Source organism: Ursus americanus, chromosome 1, assembly GCF_024610735.1.
Source record: "Ursus americanus isolate L20-20 chromosome 1, mUrsAme1.1.p, whole genome shotgun sequence".
Lineage (NCBI taxonomy): Eukaryota > Metazoa > Chordata > Mammalia > Carnivora > Ursidae > Ursus > Ursus americanus.
In genome coordinates this window covers 57,399,608-57,420,499 of record NC_142127.1, presented here as the reverse complement: position 1 = coordinate 57,420,499, position 20,892 = coordinate 57,399,608, and positions in this window count along the sequence as shown.

Here is a 20,892-nt window from a genome sequence, read left to right as displayed (position 1 = left end):
GGTAGCAGCTATAGAAAGAAGGACTCCTAGAACTTAGAGGAAAGCAAAATAGAAAGGAACATCAAGAAGAAAGGTGGAAATTCAGATCTGTGATGAGAGGCTGTGGCTACTTCAGGAACCTTCTTGATGCTGGGTTGGTGCACAGCGTGAGCAACGGAACACTTCCTCTTCCTGCCTTGCAGTCACTCTCCAGCTCCCTCTATTGGCAGACCTAGCCCTGAGCCAGCTGGCAAAGGAGAAACCTGATCTGCAGAACTGAGTTCTGGTGTCACAAAGCAGGGCAAAAAGGATGTGTGTGGAGATAAAAGATAATAAATCAGGAACTAGAACAACCCACTTTATCGTTGTCATTAAATAAAGTTAACTCACTAAGCAGTATTATCTCACATCAAGAGTTTTTATTTGATGCAAGATAGCTTGGATGATAATACCAACAGAACCATGAATCAAGTTTCCTAAATTTACACTAAGTGTTATGTGACATCTGTGATTCAGAAGAGAAGGGGTTTTTGATTAGCTGTTGCTTGTTTATATACATCATAAAATCAAGGAATGTGAATATGGGAAAATTCTTCAGAGGTCAAGCCTACACAATAGGCTTCCATTATATGTGGGAATTCTGATTATAGTTCACCATCTAAATTCTTTTTGAATATTTCTAACAACCAGAGGTTAGTTCATGAGCTGATAAGCCACTTTCTTATCTAGAAAGTTCTACTTTTTGGAAAGTTTCTTCTTACCCTGTGCCAAAATCTGCTTCTTCTTAACTGCCTGCTACTGGGCCTCATTCTGTCATACAGAATATACTAAAAACCTCTGTGATAACCATTACGACAGCCTTCCAGATATCTGAAGGTTCTGCTTTATCCTGTCTCTAACTGTGGTCATTAACCATTCCTCATATGGCAGTTTCTGTACCCCTAGATCATTAATGTCATGATCCTATAACCTCACTATTCCTTAACATCTCTTTTACAATGTGATGCTCAAAAAAAACATTATTAGTTAGACATCGTAGGACTGATGCAAACTACCACGGGTACATTACTTTTAGGATCTGGATACTGTATTTCCATGAATGCTGCCTTAAGATGTGACTGGCTCTTTTGCTTTAGCTACAACCTTTTCCCCTTCACCCCTACCATTCAAAAAACCTGGGGATCGTTTTTTGGAAGCACCAATGGTTGACTGAATTGTTTTTATGCAGGAAAAACATGTAACATATCTTGTTCCAAGAATAATATCATTTTACGTACTAAATTATTCTCCACTTCCCTAAGACAACCTTCCCGACTGGGGTGGCAGGAAGAGATCGTGTGGAAGCTGTCCTTGACTCCTCCGGGCCTCCTCATGAGCTTTTAATATTTGCCTTAGAACTGGGGAAAGCAGAATTTACCTGTGACTAGAGTCAAAAGTGAAAGTTGGTTATGAGGTTAAATGACTTTTTAATTACTCCTCAGGGAGGGCTCATGACATATTTATTTCCTCTAAATTACCTAATATAATGTGAAACATGCCAGGACAGAAACGATCCTTTACAAAGCAGTATTTTGTAAGGGGTGCTGCTTCCTTTGTGTTGCCTACTCTGAGATCCAGAATCTTTCCAGTGGTGGTTAGTTAAGGTCCAGCAAGCCATGCAAATCCATTTCTAATGACTCCATGGTTTTTTTTTTTTAACTTAGCATTTTTGAAGGCAGGAAAAGGATTTGCCCGAAAATGGTAATTCGTGCTTAAAATGGACTTTAATATATGTATAATTATCATGTGAATGAAGGAAATATTCACCCTACTACATAAAAACTTAAATGTAAGTGCCTATAACAATACCTGAGCCACATACTCTTTTTTTTTTTTTAAGATTTTATTTATTTATTTGACAGAGAGAGAGACAGCCAGCAAGAGAGGGAACACAAGCAAGGGGTGTGGGAGAGGAAGAAGCAAGCTCCCAGTGGAGGAGCCTGATGTGGGGCTCGATCCCAGGACTCTGGGATCACACCCTGAGTCGAAGGCAGATGCTTAACAACTGAGCCACCCAGGCGCCCCATGAGCCACATACTCCTTTTTTTTTTTTTTTAAGATTTTATTTATTTATTTGACAGAGATAGAGACAGCCAGCGAGAGAGGGAACACAAGCAGGGGGAGTGGGAGAGGAAGAAGCAGGCTCACAGCGGAGGAGCCTGATGTGGGGCTTGATCCCGTAACACCGGGATCACGCCCTGAGCCGAAGACAGACGCTTAACCGCTGTGCCACCCAGGCGCCCCGAGCCACATACTCTTAACCTAGAATTTTCTCTTCCCTCAGGTATGCACTTGACCAATTCCTTTAGCTTTTTCAAGTCTTGCCTGAAAGGGCATCTTTTCCAGGAGGCCTGCCTTGAACAACTGTTTAACATTGTGAATCGTCCCTTCCCAGCACCATCTTCCCTTTCCTGCCCCTTTTCATTTTATAATTTCATCCCTTCCTTAACATACTCTGTCATTTACTTATTTATGTTAAACGCTCGATGCCAATCTTTTCTCCCTTCACCCTCCCAGCCCCTCGGTGTAAGTTCCTTGAGGGCAGATATCATTGTCTCCTGGTGTTTCTTTGTACCCTGATGGAACACAATAAATATTTGTTGTGTTAATGATATTAGCTTTCCGTTCCTTCTCACAAGCTGGTAATAATTATTTTCTTCCCAATTATCCAAGGTCTGCAGCTTCTTTTATGTGCACTCCATAATATTTTTCTCTTACAGACTGCCCTGGTTGAGGTTTTGCTGTACCAGCCCATTCTCAAGCTCTGTAAACTTAAATAAGGTACAGCCTTTAACTAACTGAAACTGAGGCCCTGCTTGCCTTTGAAATTCTCTGCAAAATGCAGGCACTTGGCTCTGTTTGCCCTGCAGCTCCTTCCAAAAATCAGCTCCAGCCTCAGCCTTCTTTACTGGTCTCTGGGAAGGTTCCACCTTCTAATTGTCCTGTTTAGTGAGAAAAGTCATTTTCTGACTGGAAGCTGCAATGACACTCAGGTCTTCAAGTGCAGGACTGGGACACTTCCTGGGAAGCACCATTAGACATCCTCTTCACGCAAGCAGGAACCCAGGAGTATTCCCGTTTAACCATTTCCTGCCTGACTTCTCATCAATGTCTTTAACCACTTTGCATAAACCTTCTGGATTAGTCAATCTGGGCTACTCTAACAAGCTACCAGAGACTGGGTGGCTTAAAAACAACAGAACTTCATTTCTCACAGTTCTGGGGTGTGGAAGTCCAAGATCAGGGCGCCAGCATGGTCAGGTTCTGTGAGGACCCTCTTCCAGGTGGCAGACCATTGACTTCTCCCTGCGTCCTCTCTGATGGAGGCCAGAGAGGGGAAACAAGCTTTCGTAACTCTAAAAAGGGAAGTAAATCTATTCCTGAGGTCGCCACCATAATGAGTTCATCCAATCTAATTACCTCTAAGAGGCCCCACCTCATAATACCTTCCTACTGAGGGGGAAGATTTCAACATGCATTTGGAGGGACAAAAACCTTCAGTCCATGAGGGCTTCTTTCCCGATTAGCCACATTACTGACACCTCCATCCTTCAGATCTCAACCTAAATGTTAATTCCCCACAGAACCTTTCTTGGGCTATTTATGGTGGGTAATTACCCTTTATACAAATACACTGTACCCTGGTTGTTTTCTTCACAGTACCTAGTACAATTCATAACATCTATTGTTTGTTACCCGTTTCCCACTTGATACTGGACTTTCACCTCCAAGATGTCTGTTTTATGTACCCAGTCCAAGCATAGGACCAGAGCAGTCACCCAACAAGTAAATGGATTTGAGGGCATATTGGCACGTTGTCAACTTATACTGCCTGTTCAGTATATATGATGAGTTGACCTAAATCCGTGCTTATTTAGACGTGGGCCTGTATCTCCTAAAGACTTGGTACAACATACCCCAGTCATGCTTATATTTAATAACTTCGTAATGGATACTTTCTTGATTAGAAGCCCAGGACAAAACTGGGACCACATAACTGGCAGCATTCCTCACTCTTCTTGCTAACGATCATATTTACTGTCCTGGTGAAAATGTGGTCACAGAGGTTTGCTGAGGAGGTGCCATCGCTCACCTGTGGGGTATCTATTTTAAATAATTTGCCATATATATAGACACTGGATTCTGTAATTTATGTAATTAAGATATTAAATGTGAACACATTCAATGCAAAAAACTCCTAGCCCATATAAGTATTAGAAGTGTCCATAAGTTCAACACAATCTTTAAAAAATAAATACTGCATCCTGCAACTTGTACTAGAAGGAACATATTTCATAATTTATATTTGTAAAAATAGTAATGATGAATTGCGCTCAGTCTCCGCATGCCTTATCTCATTTAGCCTCATTTCTGTGAATTCAGTTTATGATCGTTTTTTCAGTTTACAGATGAGAGGACTGAGGTCTGATGGTCAGATAGCTTCCCCAAGGTCATATAATAAGAAAGCATCAGTTTTGTGAAAGAACCATTGGTCTTAGCCACTTTGCCCTGTTCCTCCAGAAGGTTATTCAAATGATCACTGCCTAGAACCGATGCTTAGGAAAGCAAGAAATTTTAGTAGCGGCAACACAAAAACAGCACTAACTGAAATAAGAAAGAAGACTGTTTGGGTAATTGTCTAAAATGAAGGGTACAGGTCCCAAATAAAGAAGAAGGCAGTAAATTGATTTTTGATGTAATTTGAGAATAGTACCCATGTTTCCCTATAGACGTTTGAGTCAGGGTGGGTGGAACAATGCAGCATCACCTTTGTGAGTTTGTATTCATTGCCTTCCCCAATATTGTGTATCTGCCACCTCGTACTCCTGTCAAGTCAAGGTTACAGAACATCTATTCTGTAGTCCGAAAACCACGCAGAAAACACCCGTAAGTACTCTGTTTTCATGGGACTAATTCATTTTTATAGCTGTTCCCCTGAGGCCCTAAACAGAGAACTAACACTGAAGATGGGATTTCCAAGGTAATTATATCTGACAGACAGCCAAAAATGGGAGACAGACATTGAAAAATTATAATACCTTCAAATCCAGAGCTAATACTCCATCAATTCCTACTGTGATTAGTTTAGTTTGACACCTTTGGAAGTACAAATCGAAGCTACTGAAGTGATTTGTGTTTCATTTCAGTTTGCGAATGCTTATTTTTCCTTTGAAAGTTTCTAAGCTTTGACTTGATTGACAGCCAGTTGATTTTCTTATAAGAGAAGAGAGGAGACCATGAGACAAACTACAGTTTTGTGTCTTTCTGTTTCACAGAACACACACTGTTAACTGAACTAGGTTCTGATCGAACGGATTTCTGGTCAAGTGGTCAAATTTTGTTCAAATGGATTCTTTCTGTGTGGCAGTCCACGTGACTGAAATAGCTACGAGCTCTTAAGAGACCAAAGAGAATGAGTTGCTTTGACTAACATTGTGATATAAATGATTTTGGAATTATTCTGCTTCCGCAGAGGCAGCCTTTGGAAAGGTGATCACCAAATGGTTACACAGTAAGGCCCAAGGTGCCAGTGCTGGGATAGTGTTGGCGAGGGAAACGTGTAAGTCTAAATAGAAGGACCCCAAAGGGTGAACTTTTTATTTTATATCAAGCCTGGACCCTGTTCTGTTCTCATCTTGCCAAAAGTTGAAATGAGATATTAAAGTCCCCCAGCTGCTACATTAAAACTTAGGGGAAAAAAACCAAAATTTTTTTTTTTTTTTCCTGAACAGCGGAGGTTTGCTTATGAAAACAACTTCAGATAAACTACCACGGTTCTGGTCTTTTTAGACCACTGATAAAGAATCTGTGTTGAAAGAGTAGAGCGGATGTAGACAGAGAATTTGACAATTCCTTCCTCTAATATCAGAAGCCCTGATGACGGAGTTGATCTTGGTGAGGGAGGCAGGAGTGGGATTCCGCACGGAGGACCAGCAGGCAGTGTGAGCCTGTCCCAGACCTGGGCATTTCCCTGGCGGCGCAGGGTTTCGCTGCATCCTAATGAGGAGGGATTGATTAGTCAATCAATACCAGAACAGTCTTCTGAAGCTTTTGAAGTTTATCACATTATAGTTACCTCTCAGGCAGCTAGTACATAGTTCTGAATACATGGCATTTGGTTCATTCGTTCCCAGTGAACAGTTTGGGTGTTTTTAATAGAGTTCCAAGTTCCAAGTTACAGAATTCCAAGTTATCTGTGGCGGTGCCTACAGAAGTTAAAGTATTCCAGGGGTGCCTGGGTGGCTCAGTCATTAAGCGTCTGCCTTCGGCTCAGGGCACGATCCCGGCATTCTGGGATCGAGCCCCACATCAGGCTCCTCCGCTGGGAGCCTGTTTCTTCCTCTCCCACTCCTCCTGCTTGTGTTCCCTCTCTCACTGGCTGTCTCTCTGTCAAATAAATAAAATCTTAAAAAAAAAAAAAGAAGTTAAAGTATTCTGATCTTTGCAATACTTAGAACAGGTAAAGGATTGTTAACAATACTAGGTATCGGTAGAGATAAATACTTGACTAGGATGGGCCTCCAAACGGTATTCAGTGTGAACACACGAGATAACCTGCTCAAGCCCTGCAGAACGGCGTGGGAATAAGGTCAGTCCCCGTCTGTGTGTTACAACTCCCACAAGGGACTATTGTACTGTGTGACGCAATGCCAGCTAAAATAGGAGGAGGCAGCTGCTCTGCCTAGTGTAAACTAAGCCGTCAGTTGTTTCAGGGGGTTGCTAGACCACCTGCCTCTTACGAGACAACAGCGCACGAGCCCTCTCTCGATATAACTGACAATACGGCGCTCAACCAGTGCCCACGTGGGTGTGCGTTCTCCTACCTGACATGAGGAGCATTTTACAAACGACTCAACACAATTACACATGAATTTTTTAGAAGAAGACTTTGTGTTGTGGAGCTTGGTATTTGCAGAGCATTTGACTAGTACATTGATCAGATACGTAAAACAAATAGAAACAATTGTGTACTGTTGACATACCGAAGTATCAAAGTAGGAGACACGCACCTTGTCTTCATGGTAAAAGCAGTTTCTTGTGATTTGGGTTTGTGTCAAGGCATCGCTAACTGCATTTGGTCAATGAGGTCAATTGAGCATTCCTTCAAACAGACCCCAGCAATTCCTCTATGGCAGACAGTGTTTTATTTACCAGAGCTGTCAGAATTCAAAAGATGAACTTTAGTAATAGCTGATGTGGCCCTTATAAATAGCATAAATCAACTGAAAAATGAATTACTCATGCCTTGTGACCAAAATAAAATCACAATGATAAACTCATCACAAAACTGTCTAGCAATGGGAGAAAATGTGACAAGGGCAAAATATTGGTAACAGATGATACAGACAAAACTATGACTTTGGAAGAAGGAAACTTGACTTTTACATGAAATACTGTTAGCTCTAGAGCTGCTCTGAAGTAAAGCATGTTGAATATTTTGGACCATTGACCATGAAACACATGTTAAGTACGTTTACCTTTACTATCTAATTGGCTGGGATGACATACTCAGCACACGGTGATACAGTGGATCAGATCAATATTTTGTAAATGCCCTTTGATTCCAAGATGGCTCAAAAGCACGCATCACTTTTTATTTAAAACTCTTTGTAAACAGTATTTTGCTAAAAACTGAATCCACCATGAAATCATAATGCTTAAAGGAGTTCTAAAAGTTGTAGAATGAGTTTGCTAGCTAAATATTCATGACAAGTCCTTGCTATTTTGGATGATAGTGTGTGTGTGTGTGTGTGTGTGTGTGTGTGTGTGTGTGTGTATTTCTTACTATTTGTTACACCTATACATATACAGTGTTAGGAAATTAAAAACAAAGAAGCTGAGGGGCACCTGGGTGGCTCAGTCGTTAAGCGTCTGCCTTCGGCTCAGGGCGTGATCCCGGCATTATGGGATCGAGCCCCATATCAGGCTCCTCCGCTATGAGTCTGCTTCTTCCTCTCCCACTCCCCCTGCTTGTGTTCCCTCTCTCTCTGGCTGTCTCTCTCTCTGTCAAATAAATAAATAAAATCTTTAAAAAAAAAATAAAAATTAAAATTAAAACAAAGAAGCTGAGACCCAAAGGAACGTGCCAATTCATAAATTTAGAATTAGCTAATTTTATCATCGAATAAAGCAAATATCCTGAATGCATGCAGGTAGCCACAAAGTCATAGCGGATTTTCAGCTCATTTATGTGGAATGAAAGCTCCAGTTAGACGTCAGCCTACTTGTAGTAAACAGTCAGCAGATACTCCATTTACATCAGTAGTTACAGTGAGCTTACACTGAGGGTCTGTTCGTTCTTGCACAATTCTCTGTCAGGCTTACTCTGGGGTTTTGTTCTTCACAATTCTTTACTGGTACCTCCCACGGTTGCCCCTGACAGTACCTAGTATATGTGATGGGTCATGTCCTTCAACGTTCCTCAGTGAGGTTAGATTAGGGTCAGTTTTCTCACAACAGGCAGTCCCCAATATTTCAAATGCTTGCTCTTCTGGATCACGTAGATCTCTCCTTGTCTCCTTCCTGGTAACCCACAGAAAGCCAGGCATGTATTAGGCATTCCGTAAATACGTGCTAACACAAAACAAGCGTCTCTCACAAAAGATAGGTTCAGCTGGGTAGAATTCCCTCTCCTTCTGCTGACCACCGAGCTTTTCCTTCTTTGTTCTCTTCTTTTTAAATGTTCCAGAACGTATACCAGAAGCCTTGACGGTGCACTGTCTTCTCACCCCACCTGGCAGCTCATCCAAGCGAAGGGAGTTGGTGGAAGGACTTACAGTGACGACTTGGGCAGAGGGAAAGTCCGAAGGACAGGGGAAAACCCTTGTACTGCTGATGCGCAGAGGCCCCCTTCTCTCTCCTCCTCTCTACTCCCTCCCTTGCAGGGCTCAGGAGCAGCAGCTCCAAGAAGACATCCATCAGACAAAATGGAGTCCCCACATCTGTGCAAATTGTGACTATATGAGAGGCATGCCCATGCATTCAAAGGTAGAACTCCGAATGCATTCATCAAGAGGGATTGTATTCCCTTTCACGATTAGCTTACAAAACTACTGTTTCTTCAGTAGCATTATGGAGCAAACAATTGTGGTCCCTGTCGGAAAGCTACCTACAATGTCAAAGTGTTTTTAGTTTTGGTATTTAAAAAAAAAGGGGGGGGGGAAGGTTTTAAATTTCCCCAAATTTACATACAAAACTTCACAGCTTTATCTGTTAATAAAAGAAGGATTTTAGCTGATGCTCTGGTGTACCTAAATCCCACCCCTCCCCCCTGCTGATCAGGGTTGACACACTTTTTTTTTTTTTTTCAGTGCCTTAAAGCAAAGCAAATTTCTTATCTTACATTCTGAAGATGGAAGTCTGACATGGTTATCACCGGATTAAAGTCCTGGTGTTGGCGGGCTTGTGTTCCCTCCTGGAGACTCCAGGGGAGAAAGTATTCTCTCAATTTTTTTTAGCTTCCTTTTTTGCAGCATTCCTTGGCGTGTGGCTCCTTTTCAGTTTCCAAAGCCAGCAATGGCTGGTAGAGCTGTCCTCATCAGGGTTGACACACTTATTTTCAGCTGCTAGCAGTGTTGGCTGATGGCTCAGAGTAGAGCCCCCTCTAGGAATTTCCTTCCTCCAGAGGAAGCTGCCTCAATGCTATGGAGGATATACCTCCTCTCTGGGCTTGGTCGTCATCCAGTGGCAGGTCATTGGAGTCAGAGACGCCCTTCTTTCATTTGGGACAACTCGGAAGAGTTATCCCAGCTCCAGGGCTCCCCATGAAGCACCTGTTACAACTGCTTCTCAGTTTAACTCCCCTTGGCCAATCCTGATCCCCTGGATAGTACTGCAGTGTTCACTGTGGAACCAGCAGCACCCTGTCCCATACCTCTCTGAGAGCTTACATGGCAACTTCATGGATCTTAAAATTGTGGTCAGTATTTATTGACTTCCCACTATAAAGGATTAAGATTACCATTTCTTCTACTCCTCCGTATTCCTTGGTATCAACTCCCTCAATAGCCAGTTGGAAAAAATAGTCTTTGTGAGATTATCATTAGCATACGCCATTCTCATAATAATCTTTACTGCAGAGCCACAGAGTGTGTTCTGGTGACATTTCCTTTCTTAAACAACTTATTCTTTCCTCTGAGGTTAGTAATTTTCCTTTATATTTTAAAATTTGGTGTGTTTAGTTTTCTTGAACCTATTGTTAATTCATCCCCAACCTTTATGTGAAATGTGTCTTCGATGGTAAAGTGTATTTGTTCATCTTTCAGTCCCGTAGTTTTCTCCGCTTGGGGACATGTGGCATCTGTCTCGGCACCCTCTGTCCTCCCCCAGTTGAAGGTGCCTGTTCTCCATGTCTGGGGCATTAGTTGTCATGCTGGGTCTTCTCTTCAGCCTGGCTCTGGGATTTTTCTAGTGTTGAATTCTGTGTATCTTGTTTCTAGTTTTCCCTGCCTTACCCCATTATTTTGCTGGAGTCTATTCTCCAGAACTCTCCTGAGAATGGGTACATCTCGGGAATAAATTGTTGAAGCTGTGAATGTCTGAACTTGTTTTTATTCCACTCTCTCACTTGCTTGATAGTTTTCTTGGGTATGTACTTACAGGTTGGAAATCATATTTTTACTCAGAATTTTGAAGGCATATCTCCATTATTGTTTTGAGAATTATGTCATTCTATTATTTGGATGTGGTCTGTTGTTTTTGGTTTGTTTGCCTTTTCTCACATGCTTTCTTCTGAAGATTTTCTCTTTATTTCTGGTGTTCAAAATTTAATAATGAGGGGGCTTGTTGGGGGTCAGTTTGGACTCATTGGACTGGGAGCTCCCTAAGCTCTTCTAGTCTGAAAACTCACGTACTTCAATTATGAGAAAAATTCTGGTGTTATTTTATTCATCATTTCCTTTCCTCTTATTTCTCAGTTCTTTCATTTTGAAAGAACTGAGAAATAAGAGGAAAGGAAATGATTAGACAACTTGTATCTTCTGAAATGATTCTCTTATTGACCATTTTTTTCATTGAATATTTTCCTTGTCTTTGTGAACTGTCATTTTTTGTTTGTTTTACTTTACAAGTAATTTACTCGACTTTATCTCCCAAACTTCATAAATTCTGTTTTTAAATTTTTAATTTATAAGAGTTCTTTGTTCTCTGAATGCTACCTCCCTTTTTTCAAAGCACTACTCTGTTCTTGTTTTATGAATGCCACATCTCTTATCTCTCAAAGGAGATTATAGTTGCTTGAAATTCTCTTCTGGTTCCTGATACTGTCTTTGCTTTCTCCCATTTTCTTTCATTTTCCTATTTCTTTGTTTTGCTCTGATCTTGCAAGTTAGATTCCTTCCATGTATGTCTCATGATCTTTGACCATCCGTTCATATTTAAAAGTGAGAGTCTTAAAGATAAATTGGAATTTCCATGTGTATTATGGATTCTGCCAAGTGGTGAAATGCACTGTGAGGGACTGGGCATAGCAGACCATTTCTTTGGCAATCCCCACTGCCCGTATTGATAGGTATTTTCTCCTGCGCTTGTCAGCTGCTTCAGAGAGGGAACTCATTTTAACTTGACTATCTCTATCAAGACCTTATTTCCAAATCAGGTCACAATCTGAGGTACTGGGAGTTAGGACCTCAACATTTAAATTTGGGAGAGTGGGGGACACACAGTTCAACTCATAACTCATAAGCAGCCACACAGCCTGATGAGCTGAATGCTGCAGACCACCTCCTGCCTTAGGACAGGGGGAGGAGTACGTAAGCTAGGCAACAAGAGTTCTGGGACCAGAAGTGAAAGGGGCTAGGTTAATCTTCCAGTGAGCAGCAAAGATTTCATTCCTCCCTTTGTTACTCCTGTTGTCTCCCAGTAGAGTCTCTCAGGGTCAAGATCTCCAGAGAGTAAACCATTTGGCTGGAAAAGAGACTATTCTATGTTCAGACTTTTAATCAATCCAGTTGTCTTCAACCTTGCCTTACACACCTGATGCCAGGAGAGAGCTGGTACGTCTTCCAGGATTTTTGTAAAATTCTGAGGTACTCATCAGTTCATCTCTTAATGACTTTCTCCCACTGCCCCCAGCATCCACTTCTGCCTACCCAGGCCCTCAGCAGAGAAAAGGTTGAAACCTTAGCCAGTTACCAATTTTCCACCTACTTTCTATTTTTCTCAGTTTTGTTGAATTATACTGTTACCTGCTCTTTCTCATTCTCTTTGTCTTTGTGAGTTTGTGTATTTTTACTGTCATGCAAGTGGCCCTTCAGAGGAAACAGTGATACACTGTTGTGTTCAATCTGTCATGGCTAACTGGAAGTTTATAATTACTTAATTCTGTCTTCCTTGCTTCACCTTTATCTGGTTGACTACTGATTTCTAGGAATAGAACAATGATTAGTACATGCAAGGGGCTCAGTAAATTTTTGTTAAATGAAGGGATGCAAATTTGTTTTGGTGTCTGTACAGATTTAATTTCACTAAAATGCTCTTCAAATTATAAATTATTTAGTTATGCCAGGAAGGGAATTTCTAGAAGTTTAATAAGGTTGAGCTATCAGAGGACAGTAGAGCTCCAGGGGTGTGATGGTGTATGATTAGCTACGGCTTAGCTTTGTGATGATCAATTCTAAGATAAATATTGGAATTTCTTATATTGGAGTGGAACAATCATTTTATATTTTGTCCTCAACTTTAACAGAGGCGATTTTGTATCTTGAAGAGAATTCACAGGTGTTACTAATGTCTTGGTAGATGATCAAGCAGTTACTTCAACTGTATATGATATACTCAGAAAAATTATTGAATTAAAGAAAAATATCATTATATTGGGGAGTTATATTTTCATAATGGTATTTCTCTTCAATTTTATCCATTTTTGGCAGAGTGTTTTCATATCATAATGTTAGGCATGAAAGACTTTCTACATTGTGCAAAAGGAGGTCTCAGTCCTTGTATTCTCCACGAGAAGATTCATGTGGGGATCTGCACTCAGAATAAGCAGATCAGGTAGAAGTGGCCCCTGGGTTGTTTTGGGATTGGATATTATCGGGTCATTCTGGGAGGAGCTGTGACAGACAGTGGAGTGGCCTCCAATGGAGGCTGCTTCCAATCATTTGGAAAACTCCTCCCACAGTTTGGGAGGGGGAGTTTTTGACGCTACAAGGTTTGTACCAAACCATCATGGCAGCCTTTCTCCACTGGGGGAGGGAGGATGATATATAGTCTAGGGGTCACCCGGGGGCAGAGATGGAAGAAGAGAGCACAGGTTCTGCCCTTGTGGCTCTTGATCTGTCAGGCCCAAGGTCTTGGAAGCCACAAGGTTAGGATGTTGACCTCCTGGACTTATAATGTGTAGCTTTTTTTTTTTTTTTTTTTTTCTTTTTTTTTAATCACCGTCCTTGCCTCCAGCTCCTGTCTCTATCACTCCCCTTCAAGGACTTGGGACTCTGCCCTGGGGCGTTCCTTCAGGAACTGCTCAGGTCTAGCTTCTACATAACAATAATCTTCTCACAGAAGATTACAATTGTAATTTTTTTTCAGTAATTAGCAACTAAAAAACTGCACAAGAAAATTGACTGTGGTCTTGCATGATAAATAGGAAATGGCATTTTAAAAGCTATAAGTTGTACTACTTTTTTGTAAAATTTATACAGTCTATTTTTAAAGGGATGGGTTTTGAAGTGACATACATAGATAATTCATCAGGGTAAAAATTCAGTTACTATCATGATAGCTTTCATATGTGTGTATATCTTCAAAAATCTAAAATTGTATTGCTACAAAGTTAGCCTACCAAATGCCATACTATGCCGCACGGCATATGGCCTGGCATACAGCAATAATCACCAAAATTTGTGTCAGCGTCTTCAGAAAAAGGAAGAAATTGTCCCTGCAGTGGAGCAATGTTAGCAAATAAAAATGAAGTCTTAACTTTTGCTTACATTTAAGTTCATTTCTTAAGGTTTAAAATATGACCTGAATAAGCGGTTCGGCATGTACGGATGTATGTGTATATGTGTGTGTGTGTGTGTGTGTGTGTGTGTGTGTGTATTTATAAATCTTTAAAAATGTTCCCCACTATACACAATTAAAACTATTATTAGATAGCTTTGTTTTGACAACTGATTTTGATAAGTTAACCTCACTTAATAATTCTTTCGTGCAGATTCTGTTAAACTTTTCTCTCCTCATTATTATGGGACATTAATTTGTCTTATTACTGGACTCTGAATAAATTCTATTTATTCTTAAGAGGCACTTAATAAAAAATGGTAGTATTTTTGTTTTTTTATTTATTTTTAGTTATTTCAACTCTTACACAAACCGTGTAAGTTTTGAACACTGGAATACAGCCTGGTGCAAATTACCATATTTTACATGTTGAAAATCAAATAGGTCGCTGCACGAAATTAAATTTGTTATGTTCGTGATTACTTACATTTCATGTATACTCATTTGACAATACGACATCTCAGCAACATAAAATTCTTATTCTGTGATTAATCTTTTCCTAAGAAATGGTAGGAGAACCAGGTGTTGTAGAAAATTATTAATCACACAAAGTTCCCGAGTTACATATTGACAATGCAGGAAGGACCCCATCATTAGAACCTAACGTGCGACCCTGCCCTGAATTTTAGAAAGAGAATGGAATACACAAAAAACCTTGGCCTTGGATATCAATGACTTTTTCGTAAAATGAAGAATTGTTACCTTCCTCGGCAAGTGGCCCCGGGGCGCCTCATCATCCCGTAGTCTACTTCGCTTTGCACTGTCTCTAAATACCTTCCGCTTGCGACTTCCCCATGTACCCTCATTGTAAAATCAGCTGTGTCTGTTAAGAGAGATTTCCGCATAATTTGCCTCAGAAAGTTTGTTTAGCCAACAAATATTTATTTGGCACGAGTTGTGTATTGGACGCTGGTTAGGTCCTGGAAATGTAGCAACAATCAAAACAGACAAAAATCCATGCCCTTAGATTTTCCTTACATTCTAGTTTACATTCTAGTGGGGAAAGAATATATTAAACAGGATAAAAAAGAAACATATATAGTATGGTACCCCAAGTAAATACTAAAGTGGAGAAAAGTAGGGAGGAAAATCGATGATTTCTAGAGCTAGAAGTAGCTGTTGAGTTTTGGATAGGGTGACCAGGAAAGGAATAGCTGTGGGAGGGAGCTGTGTGGCTATTTGGAGAAAGAGCGTTTTAGAAAATGGGGGACAAGAAGTAAAAACGTCCTGAGGCAGGAGAATTCCGATATTCACAGGAGGAGGCCAAGGTAGCTGGAAAGAGTGCGTCCCCTGGGCAGGAGTCAGAGATGAAGTCCAAGAGAAAAGGAATGTGTGTGGGGGTTGAGGGGCGTGCGGATCACATGGAGCTAAATCCAAGGAAGACCGAGGCTGTGAGTGAAATGGGAAGCCACTGCAAGGTTTCCAGCAGAGGAGAGACGTGTTCTAATGGGTTTGAACAGGATTTTGTTGGCTGCTGGATTGATGGTAGTAGTAAAAGAAGCAAGAGCAGAAGCAGAGACCAGATAGGAGGCAAATGCAATAATCCAGAGGGGAAACCAGTGACTTGAACTTTGGTGGTATCAGTAGAGACTGTGGGCAGTGGTTAGATTTTGAAGGGAGAACTCAGAGGATTTGCTAATAAATGGGTGTTGTGTGTGACAAAAATGGAGAAGTAAAGTTTGATTCCCAGTTTTGGCTTGAGCAACTGGAAACATTGTCGAGTTTCGATTAACTCAGCCGGAAAGGCCCCTACTGGAGCAGGCTTAGTGGGGGTATGAGGGAGACTGATTTATTCAAAAGAAAAGGCGGAGTGGGCAGTTGGATATGCAAGTCTGGGATTCAGAAGACAGACACGAACATATAATTTCGGAGTTATCAGCATGTGGATGGTATTCAAAGCTGTGAGACTGATGATCCATTTCATGCAAATGTGACAGCTTTCTGCCATTACTAGGGAGGTTTATCATATTAGATTTTAAGAGTAATGCTATTTTTAAGGTAATGCTATTTTAGAATAATGCTAAAATCTCTCTGCATTTTCTGGGACTCAGTAAATTCCTGCAGGCTTAGAAGAGTTGCAGGTCATAGCGTTTGTTACACAAAACACGGCATAACGCGTATGCTAAAATGTTAAATAAAAGAGGAACATGCAAATTATAAGCATGATATAACTAGAATACTGTAAAATAGACTCAGACAAAAATGTGAAGAAAATATGACATTTCAAATATCGATTGTCTCGAGTATCAGGAATATGGATGAAATTTTCCAGTTTTCCCAAGTTTTATTTATCTCCAAATTTTCCAAACAAATATGAATTATTTTTCCAATGGGAAAAAAAAAAGGTAAAATTTCTTTTCCAAGGCAATACGAATAAAATTTCTTCCTATGTGATTAGTTCATGTTTGGATACGTAATGGGACCCAGAGCGAGTAACTGCCCTGCATTTCATCATCTGTGATTACACCTAGTATGCTATAAAAACATAGAAAACAAAGATGAAGGGCACTCACCAATCTCATCTGCAAATCCCATTAAAAAATATTTGGTTAACTGACAATTTATCGATATCCAAGACCAAGTTCTCTAGAAAAACCAAGGAGAAAACAGGCCCTGTAACTAGCCTAGTCCCCAAATCTCACTATATTCAGGCTGCACGTTATTTCCAAACCAAATTGATGTAATTTCCAGCTCCTGTTTTGGTCTCTGATCTCCTTCTCCAGCACACAGGCTCCCTTTGGGATTTCTTTTTTAACACAAACTTTCACCATGGGGTTTTTTTCACCTTGTTCTTCCAGACATACTGAAGGGTTTTGATTCTTCAAGGTTTATTTCAAAGTACTTCAAAGAGCGACCTCCTGAAGTGGGGTAAAATAGATTTAACAATACCAACCTACCTCATAAGGCTGCTGTGCGGAATAATAATATAAAGGACTACAAAGCACTTTGTAAATATAAAGTTCTATACAAACGCTTAATAATAATTACTGGGTACAGCACAATGCGGTCTTTTGTGCATTTACAGAAGTGCCGATGAGTAGGATAAGTTTCCCTCCTCCAGCCTTTTTTCAATTTTTATAATAAAAGTATTTTATTTAAAATCCTGTACAGAACACCCTTGTGCTCCAGGCCTTGGATATGTCCCCAAGGAAGAGCTGAAACAATGTCAGGCTGTGGGAAAAGAAGCAGAGGGTCCTGGGTGCAGTTCTTTTCATGTCCGAAGATGCTCTGGCACAGTAGGGAGACCGGAGATGTAGAACCCCGTGCTCTTTTTTTTTCTCTGAATGGATACAGAGAGATATAGAGATATCTTCCATATATATATATATATATATATATAGAGAGAGAGAGAGAGAGAGAGAGAGAGAGATCTAGCCCAGCCTCTGGTATGTGTGTACCTTTTTAAATTCCGTAGCAACCACTCTCTTGTAAGCCCCAGATAGCCCTGCACTGTCAGTATGCAGCCTTCAGAACAGACTCACAGGCGATGCTTGTAGGACTTCAGCCCTTCGTACACTTCCTCCTCCTCTTCAGTAACTCAGTAACTTGCCGCATAGATTCCAATTATTTTTATTTTTTTTATAGAAAGGGAGAGAGAGTTCATGCGCCGTGGTGGGGGGTGGGGGGGTGCAGGGGACGGGGCAGAGGGAGAGAGAGACTCTTAAGCCGACTCCACGCCCAGGGCCCCATGCGGGGCTGGATCTCACAACCCTGAGATCATGACCTCAGCCAAAATCAAGAGTCAGAGTCAGACCCTTCACCTACTGAGCTTGGGTTAAGATTCCAGTTATTTTAGCTACTCTCTACTCTAATCTTGTCCTAAGGTCAGTAGGAATTCCATGATCTTTTTGGATTCTAGCTTTCTCTGCTGTGGCCAGGAAATAGTCTCCAGGTGGGATCACCACAACTGTGAGCCTCACCTCATGACCCTCTCTCTTTTCAGGGATCACCAAAATCAGCACGTCCTTTAGAGCAGACTGTGTCATGAGAGCTCAGATTTGGGCTTCTCATGTTGGAGAGATGATTCAAAATCAGTTCCAGAATTACAGGTCTTACATTTAGGTCGTTTGTCCATTTTAAGTTTATTTTTGTAATGCGGTGGTGGTTGCCAGAGGGAAGGGAGGTAGAGGGATGGGTGAGACCAGTGAAGGGGATTAAGAGATACAAACTTCCAGTTATAAAATAAGTAAGTCAGGGAGGTAACGTACAGCATTAGGGGATATAGTAAAAAGTGTTGTAATAACTTTGTATGGTAACAGATGATAACTATACTCATCATGGCTGAGCATTCTGTAATGTACATAAATGTTGAATCACTGTGTTGTACACCAGCAACAAATACAATACTGTAGGTTAACTATATTTCAGTTAAAAAAAAATCAGTCCTAAGACGGTCCAACCAGAAATATTTCTACCCAGTGATTTTTAACATGCATTTCCCCTTTTTTTCGATTCTCTAACTGAACATTTTTTTTCACGTTTAAAATTTGCTCCTTTTGTTCCAAACTTCTCTGTGCTCTATTTTCATTGTAAGCATGATTTATTCCCACTTATCGAGACATAGATATTGCTTCTGTAGATTTGAGTATGATCTGAAGCTTGATGAAAAAATAATTGAGAGAAATACACTATCATTGTTATCAATTTTTTAAAATTGGCTTCATTAATACAACATTCTTCTCTTTCACAGTAACTTCCCAAATCTCGGCATCACATAACTATTACATATATTTAATTATTAAAGACTATAGATTTTTTTTTTGACCAGTGCTGGGGTTTGTGAGTATTAGTAACATTTTATCAAAACCACTTCTCATCACTCAATCTGGATTCTCATTGCTCACCATCACTTAAATATCAATCCTGATAAATAGAGCTGGGAATTGAATTGCAGTGACTTAAAACTGTATACTGAGATGCGGCTCATCTGTTAAACCAATAGGAGAGCTCTCAGCTCATCTGTTAAGCCAATAGGAGAGCTCTATCATTTTATAATTCTGATCATGAAAGATTGAAGGCAGTTTTATGTAAAGAGATGGATACTTTCCTTCAGCGTGACTTAAATAGCTTGTGATACTCTACTACTTGTGAGGAGACAAATAATGCTTCTAATGTACATTTCTGGAATGCCTTGAAACATGAGAAAATAACATTGGATATTTTTTAAATTGATTGCCTAGTAAAAAAACATTATCTCCATAAAACGACCACCAACAAAATCCAGTTATATAAAAATAAGTTATAAGTTTTGTATATCTTTAAACTGAATCCCTTTTCAATCTTTTAATATTATGAAAATAATGAATATGAAAATTGTTCCCCATGTATTATAGATAATGGATTTTCAACAGTTTCCAGCAGAATGGTGTTGTTAGACAATATGTGTCTTCATTTATTTGCAAAGACAAAATCCTTTTAATCTCCCATTAGGATATGATGAATACCATTGCTGCACTCACTTTTATAATCCTCAAATTTTTGTTAATAACAGATATCTACGGAATACAACATATCTGACTCCATTTTCAGGCAGACTAAATGTTCACCTCTAGGGAATGATTTTGAAGCCGCGCAAACGCCTGCTTATCCCAAAATATTTCCTCCAGAAATCTACTACAGTTTCTTGAAAGAAGACACTGATTTCAGAAAAGATCTGTCAACCTGAAAATATGCTAACCAACCAACAGTCATGTTGACACAGTTCGGTAGCTTTTCCCTGTAAGCAGGTACGTATGGAAATGGAACAAAGATAGGTAAATGTCGATGTCTGGGAAAACAGAAGACAAGCTCTAGATCTGAAGCGCTACTGGCTGGAGCAAAGCGGTAGAAGGGCCTGGCGTCGGGTACCTTGGGAGGCCCAAGGGGAAGAAAGGTGGCAACATGAAATATTAAGAGGCACAAAAATGAGCAAAACCCAGAGATTCTGCTTAGTGTAAATGCTGTTGTCTACAACAAAACAGAGCACACATTTTGGATTCTCTCACAAGATTTTTAGGTAAGGGGATCAGTCAGGCTCCTGGCAGGAAACATGAGCTGAGTGTGATGAAAGGCAGGCCCTTATTGTAATCTGACAGCATTTTAGTCAAGCGGGTGTTTATTGTGGGCAGCATGTGGGGAAACTACAAGGGAGACTCCAGGAACCAGGGCTAGTAACAGTAGTAACCACTACCAGGCAAGAAGGGACAAGGCGAGGGGATAGTGTCCAGAGCTCAGATTATCTCCCAGACAAGAAGGCATATGGGGGGAAGAGAGCAGTACCTGAAAATCAGAGACAGGAAGTCTGGTGAAGAGATCTGCCTGGAAGGAGCTGTGACTTTTGGTAGAGGGATCAGTCAGTCAGTCTGTGTCACGGACTTCACTCTTTCTTCCTTTCTGTTGACCTCAAGCCAACGTTTACTAACCAAACCCAAAAGGAAGCTGGTGGGCAAGGGATCCCCTTATAGTCCACAAAATATTGTTCTCCCAGAGAGGACAGCAGATAGTAAAGAACGGAAACGGTACCTATCGGGCAAATGAAAAACACTCTGCACTATGAAAGGGGAAAGAAAAACTTCTCTGAATATGTAAAAAAAATTTGCTTTCAGAATTTGGATTTAACAAAAATATTTTCATATGGACAAAGGTTTTCAATGATATAAAACAAATTCTAGAAAATCTATTTTGAAAATGTATACAGAAGCTGGACTACCTTTCCATTGACTCTATCCATGTGCTCTATGCAATATACATACTTGATAAGGATATATACGCGATCAGAAGTAATGTAAGCTTGAATGGGCTAAGAGTATATCCTGACTGTACTTTATTTCTATAACTGTGTCTGTCCCAAGTTAGAAAACCAATGTTTTATATTGTCCTGAAAAAAGTAGAGATGAA